We start from the raw sequence: 7,292 nt of genomic DNA, 5'->3' as shown, positions 1-7,292 counted from the left end.
AGAGAAAAAAAATAATGCATGGTATTAGTTATATGTGGAATCTAAGGGGGAAAAAAGGTCAAACTTAGAAACGTAGTGTGGTGGTGGTTGTTGCCTGGGGAATGGGGGGAGGTTGGTTATAAAAAGGGTACAAACTTTCAGCTTTAAGATGAACAAGGTCTGAGGATCTAATCTATGGTGACTACAGTTGATGATGCAGTATTGTATAGTTTAAATTTGCTAAGAGAGTAGATATTAAAGGTTCTCACTCCTCTCCCTCCAAAAGAGTTAGCTATGTGAAGTGATGAATGTGTTAATTCACTTGTGGGAGTCCTTTCACAATGTATATCAATTCATCACATATACTTTAAATATATTACAATTTTACTTGTCAATTATACCTCATAAAGCTGAAAAAAGTTGAATTTGTTACCGTTATCTGAGCAGGATACCCCACTTACGCACCTACGTTTTGAATAATTGTGGCTCATTGATTTAGACCATCCTGAAGAAAAATAAAACATTCTATTGTATTTACTTATTTTCCTATTGTGTTTATGGCGATTTTATTTGTTATGGTAACTTTACAAATTGAAGGTTTGTGGCAAACCTGTGTCAAGCAAGTCTACTGGTGCCATTTTTCCAACAGCATTATTTTTATGTTAAGTTGTATACATTATTTAACATAATGTAATTGCACACTTAGATTACATTATAGTGTAAACTTATATGCAGTGGGAAACTAAAAAATTCATACAACTCGTTTATTTCGATATTTGCTTTATTGCAATGGTCTGGAATCTAACACCAGATATCTCCGAGGTATGCCTGTATTCTAGACTTTTCTCTTTCAGAGTACAGTATTCCTTCACTTCTTGCTAATGCATCTTCTTTCGTTTGCTGGAAAACTCCAGATTTCAAAATGAGCAATTAAAACCAACAAAAGTGGGAAAGTCGTTATTTATATTGTGGCTTGATCAAAGGTTACTTTTCCTTCTCCTGAGTCTTTAGCATCTTGGAATGAATAGCTCATGCTAGGTAAACATTGTCAGGGGTTTACATGTATCCAGGCACAAGGAGAGTAAAGAAGGCAATAAACCGAGTTTGAGATCCTCTCTTCGCCTTTCTTTGCTATACAGCCACATTTACTTTTCAGTCGCACTTATTAGTAACGTAATTAAAACAACAACAACAAAAAACCCTCCAGAAGAGAAGGAAGGAAGGAAAAGAAAAAGATCAAGCGCTAATAGCGTCTCCAAACTGACTGAACTGAACCGGCTTATATTTAAAAACAAAACAAAGCAAACAAAAAAAACGTGGCATTACTTTTTTTTTTTTTTTTTTTGTCGGTATGTGGGCCTCTCACTGTTGTGGCCTCTCCCGTTGCGGAGCACAGGCTCCAAACGCGCAGGCTCAGCGGCCATGGCTGACGGGCCCAGCCGCTCTCGCGGCACTTGGGATCTTCCCGGACCGGGGCACGAACCCGTGTCCCCTGCGTGAGCAGGCGGACTCTCAACCACTGCGCCAGGAGGGAAGCCCGTGGCATTACTTTTGCCGAGGATTCTGGGGAGTGTAGTCCAGCAGCGCCGGGTAGTCAGAGCCACTTCCGCTCTCGAAGGGAAGAGGTGTAGCCCTTGTTCCGCTGAGGGATTCTGGGAAGTGTGGTCCAGGAACGGCGTGTAGTCCGGGCCCTTCCGCTTCAGGAGTGAGAGGCCGCGGTCATCAGTACCTGCTGGGAGGTGAGTCAGTGCCTAGAACCCGAGTCCCTTCCGAGTCTGCCTGGGCGTGGAATCCGCAGGTGCCACCCTCGCCCTTGGGGAATAGAAGCCGTGGAGGGCAGGGGCGACGGTTTTCGTCACCTCGGTGTTTGGGGCTGTTCGCGCGTACCAGAGTTGTAGGCGGGCAGGGGTCGCGATCTCCGGGTTTGAGAGTCTCCGGACGCTCGGTTTCCCTCGCCTCCCCTACTTTCTGCACGCTCTGCGGTCTCTTAGGGATGTACTCTTCGTAGAGTTATCTCACATTTCCATTTCTCGTCTGCAAAGTGGAGTTAATAGTAGTGCCTCCCTAGTAGGCATGTGGTGAGATTTACGTGATGTGAAAATGCTTAGAACCGGTCGCTGGCACCTGCGAAAAGGCGGTCGGTCGTTCTCAGTCTTTTATTTCTTTCGAGAAGCGCTCAGTCCTTGAAAGCCTCTGTGAGCCCGCGGTGGGTTCTGAGCTGCAGCTGCAGAGCCACTGGCTCCTCTCTGACCCCTGCGGGAAGAGGGGTTTTCCGTGGATTCCTAATGACCCCACGACCTTTTTTATCTTATTTATTTATTTATTTATTTATTTATTTATTTTGCGGCACGCGGGCCTCTCACTGTTGTGGCCTCTCACTGTTGTGGCCTCTCCCGTTGCGGAGCACAGGCTCCAGACGCGCAGCCTCAGCGGCCATGGCTCACTGGCCCAGCCGCTCCGCGGCATGTGGGATCTTCCCGGACCTGGGCACGAACCCGTGTCCCCTGCATCGGCAGGCAGACTCTCAACCACTGCGCCACCAGGGAAACCCCCCACGACCTTTTTTAAAGGAAGGAGTGGGTCTCGCCCCCAGCTGGTGCCTGGGGATGTCCGCTGTGACTTATCCTGGACCTGAGACACGGTTATGATATCTTTCCTTTCCCGACCCTGATTTCTCAAAGAGGTTGCAGAGAGGAGGGAATGACCCATGACTCCTGGCAACATTGTCCCAAAGTGAGAGAATTTATCGTGCTGTGTCATTTCTACTCTCAGTTGGGCAACAGATTTCCTTCATTCATTAGCAGATTTTTACTCCTGGGCAAATGTCGAATGTTTATAGAATAAATGGGAGGTTGGATGAGACGTGTTGATGAATGAGTAATAATAATTTGTTAACATAGTGAATGCCAGGTACTCTTTTACAGCCTTTATATGCATTAATTAGCTTAATCTTCATAACAAAGATGTGGTTATTATCTGTATTTTACAGATGAGAACACTGATAGGTGAAGAATTTAAGTAATTTTCTTAAAGTCAAACAACAGAGAAGAGACAGAACTGGGAATTTGAACCCAGGCAGCCTGTGTTCTTGACCTTTAAGCCATATCCTTGAAACTGAGCGGGACACTCTGGGGCCTTCTTGGGGACAGACCTCCCCTACCCCACCGTGTGTCCCTCACCTCTTGTTTATAAAAAAGCTTTAGTCTCCTAGGCCTTCCCTGAGTTCCAAAGAGCAAATTTAGTCAGAGAAGCGAGAAAACGCAGAAACAAAGGAAAACAGTCAAGCAAGACAAAAATAATAGTTTAGCCGTAAAACAAAGTCAAGGAGGACCTTTAGTTCCTCCTCAAGGGCTAGAGATAATACCCTGAGCCACTTCCTTGAGTTGTTTTGCAGATACTAAACCCCCCACCACGTGGAGGAAGTTAACTGCATGCTGACCACCAGCGGGTATATCCCAGATGTGTTGGAACCGGGTTGATGATTGAGATTCCCAAAACAGCACCCTGTTACCTCACCATCAGCCAGTCAGATAATTGTGCATGAGCTGATCACACACCTGTGATCCCCTCCCTCACACTGTCTTTAAAAACCCTTCGCTGAAATCTGTCAGAGAGTTTGGGTCTTTTGAACATGAGCTGTCTGTTCTCCTTGCTTGGCATCCTGCAGGAAATGCTATACTTTCCTTCACCACCACCTGGTGTCAGTAGACTGGCTTTGCTGCATGTCGGTTGGGTAACACTCTCCTTCAGTTCTAACATGGTAAATAACCCCTGTGAATGAAGGAGGGAGGGTCGTTTGGTAATAATTTAGGATCTTAGAGGACCTGAAGGCTGTGCTCATTTAATTAATTTTTTTAATTTACTTTATTTATGTATTTATTTATTTTTGGCTGTGTTGGGTCTTTGTTGCTGTGCACAGACTTTCCCTAGTTGCAGCGAGCAGGGGCTACTCATCGTTGCGGTGTGCAGGCTTCTCACTGCGGTGGCTTCTCTTGTTGTGGAGTACGGGCTCTAGGCGCACGGGCTTCAGTAGTTATGGCACATGGGCTCAGTAGTTGTGGCTTTTGGGCTCTAGAGCGCAGGCTCAGTAGTTGTGGCTCACAGGCCTAGTTGCTCCGTGACATGTGGGATCTTCCCGGACCAGGGCTTGAACCTGTGTCTCCTGCATTGGCAGACGGATTCTTAACCACTGCGCCACCAGGGAAGTCCTAATTAATTTCTTGTAATTTTATATGATGTTACATTCATATTCTGATTATAGAAGTAATTTGTGCTCTTCATAGTAAATACGAGAAATAGATGAAGAAAGCCAATAATTATCCATAATTATCCAGAATGTAGAGATAACTGTAAACATGTTAATGTATTTCTCTTTAGTTATTTCTTTGTATATATGTTTTTCTATGCTTCTCAAAAATTTTATCGTACTTGTAGTACTTTTATATTTGGTAACTTGTAATTATGAAAATTTTCTAGCAAAAACGTACAGAAAATAATATAATGAATTCTCACATAGCCATCAACCCTTGTCAAACCTTCAACTGTTGTATACCGTTTGTCAATCTTACATAATCCACCCTCCTTTTTTTTTTTTGCTTGAGTATTTTAATACAAAATCCAGACCTTGAGTGAAGAGGATTTATACTAGATTATCGTAAATATATAGAGGTCTAGAGAGAGAGAGGACATTAACAGTTCCAAAGTTTTCACATAGTAACTAGGAGAATGGTGGCTAGTGAGAAAGATAGGGGTCCCCTTGAAAGAGTTGCAGTTAAAGAAGGTTATGGATTTTGTTTCTCATTTGGAATTTAATTTGCTCATGGTTTCCAATCGGTCTTGATTCCTATGTTGTGGGGACTGTGTTGTATTCTTTCTAGTGTGCCCAGCACTGTGACAAGGTTTACAGAGAGAAGTTATTCAGTTAAGTGTTTGTGGCTGGTACAGGTGTTCAGTTGGTAGATGGCTACAGGGGCCTGCAGCTCTGAGAGATGGTTATTTGAATTCCTGAAAATGGATTAAGTGACAAAACAATAAAAACGATCCACATAGGTATTACTTCTCCTTTATCTCACTCACTCTTGGCTATACTCAGAAGCCACAGCTTTTCAGAGTATTTACAAGTTGATATATAGTTATTGGTAATGCTTTTCATGTCCTAAAACAAATTTACTTAGAACAAACCAGGAGTAATGCACCATTTCTGTATTCATCACAAAGTCATAACAATAACCTGGTGGAGTTTATTGGGAGCTTATTACGAGTCAGGCAGAGTTTCCAGTGCTCTTCACGTATTAACTCATTCATTCCTCGAAATATCCCTGTTACTATCCCCATGTTATTACAAATGAGGCACAAGAGGATAATTGATCTGCACAACGTCACTCACCCAGGAACTACAGCACTAGAATTGAAACCGTCCTTCCTAAAATAGCACCTCCCCATCTATCTCCATCCCTGTTTTCCCTGCCATATTTTTCTTAGCAGTGTCTACCAGTGGCTAGCACATTATATACTTATCTGTTGGTTGGCTTATTACCCATCCTCTACTATAATATCAGCTTCATGACAGCAGGGATTTTATCCACTGCTGTATCTTTAATATATAGAATTGTGCCTGGTACATGCTAGATAATCAGTAAGTATTTGTTGAATGAATGAATGAAAGATCCTGGTGAATAGTAATGAAGTGCTCAGCTAATATAATACAGGATGTATCTTTATCAACTATTCATTCGGTAATTCACCTTTTTTTGGCCACCCCTTGTGGCAGACAGAATCTTAGTTCCCTGACCAGGGATCGAACTCGCACCTCCTGCAATGGAAGCATGGAGTTCTAACCCCTGGACCACCGGGGAAGTCCCCTCAGTCATTCACCTTTATTTTTTTTAAACAAATCTGTGTTGAGTGCCTGCTTCATGCCATGAACTATTCTAGGCACTGGAGAAAGAGACTAAAACAATGCGGCCTACACTGCAAAAATGTGGATTGATATAAGCAAGATGAATAACTAAAATGTACATTAGGGACCTTCCTGTTGGTCCAGTGGTTAAGACTCTGTGCTTCTGCTGCAGGGAGCCCAGGATCGATCCCTGGTCGGGGAACTAAGATCCCACATGCTGCGAGGCATGGACAAAAAAAAAAAATAAGATGTACATTAATAAGATAGAGAGGGATGACCCTAAATATAAAAGGGCAGTGAACTGGAGAAGAAGGGAAGTGGTGGAGCAGGGGATTTAAAGTATATAAACCATGTCCATGGAAGAACTCTGAGGACAGTGACATTTGAGTAAATACCTGATCATGTTGAATGAATGAATGTTTTAAAATAAATAAATACATACGAATTGCCTTATCCAGAGCCCATAATTATTCCTTTTATCAATATTTTACTTTTTATTTATTTATTTGGCTGTGCCGGGTCTTAGTTGCGGCACACGGGATCTAGTTCCCTGACCAGGGATCGAACCTGGGGCCCCTGCATTGGGAGCGCAGAGTCTTAACCGCTGGACTACCAGGGAAGTCCTTGAGTATTTTACTTTTAAGAATGACCTTAGTGTTGCTTGAGCAAAACCAGTAATTAGGACTCCGCGCTTCCACTTGCACGGGGCACAGGTTCAATCCCTGGTGGGGAACTAAGATCCCGCAAGGCGTGTGGCATGGCCAAAAAAAAAAAGAAAAGAAAACCAGAGGAAAAAATTGGAAGATACAATTCATCCTCTCCTCCTCCCAATCAGAAACAGCCTCAGAATTTTACAGCTCAGAGGAACCTCTGAGATGCACCAGTCTGATCCTTGCCCGACAAAGTGTGTCTTCGGTCATCCTTTGAGTCCATGTGTTTTGAGCACTCATTATATTCTAGGCGCTGGGATTTAAAAAGTGTGTTAATCATCTCAGAAGTAAAACAGATGCTTCACCGCTCACCATCCCCTCAACCGCCCTCAGGCGATAGAAGATTTCTGGGGACTGGGATTTGAAGGGTGAGAGGCGAGCAGAGCTGAGGCAGGCACCCCAGACCCCACTTGCTTTCTCCTTCTAAATATGGCGAAATGTCAGGTCTGCTTGCAAAACCGTGTTGCTGAGCAGAGCAGAGCAGGAGAGTGCAGCAAATATAGGGCCAGCGCAAGGTAGTTGGTGGTTATGAATGATCTGTCTTCCAAGCTTTGGGGAGCGGATACATTGCTCTCATCCCTACGGGAGTGCTTCTGCCTAAAGCAGCAGGACCCACGAACATGAGGCGCTATCATACGTTTAACGCTTATTCGCACGTATTCACTGAAACCTCTTGTCAGCCCTATAAGCTCGATATTCTCCTT

At 43.7% G+C, this 7,292-nt stretch overlaps 1 non-coding gene across 1 annotated transcript; it reads right to left on the bottom strand.

Annotated features, from left to right (window-relative positions):
- Positions 1–6,424: 6,424 nt before the first annotated feature.
- TRNAG-CCC (transfer RNA glycine (anticodon CCC)) lies at positions 6,425–6,497 on the bottom strand. Its single transcript has one exon. It is a non-coding gene; the product is annotated as a tRNA-Gly (tRNA).
- Positions 6,498–7,292: the final 795 nt, after the last annotated feature.

The sequence above is a fragment of the Lagenorhynchus albirostris genome, chromosome 19, assembly GCF_949774975.1.
Source record: "Lagenorhynchus albirostris chromosome 19, mLagAlb1.1, whole genome shotgun sequence".
NCBI classification, from domain to species: Eukaryota; Metazoa; Chordata; class Mammalia; order Artiodactyla; family Delphinidae; genus Lagenorhynchus; species Lagenorhynchus albirostris.
Note: the sequence above shows the minus strand (reverse complement) of the source record. Positions and strands in the feature narration are given on the sequence as shown.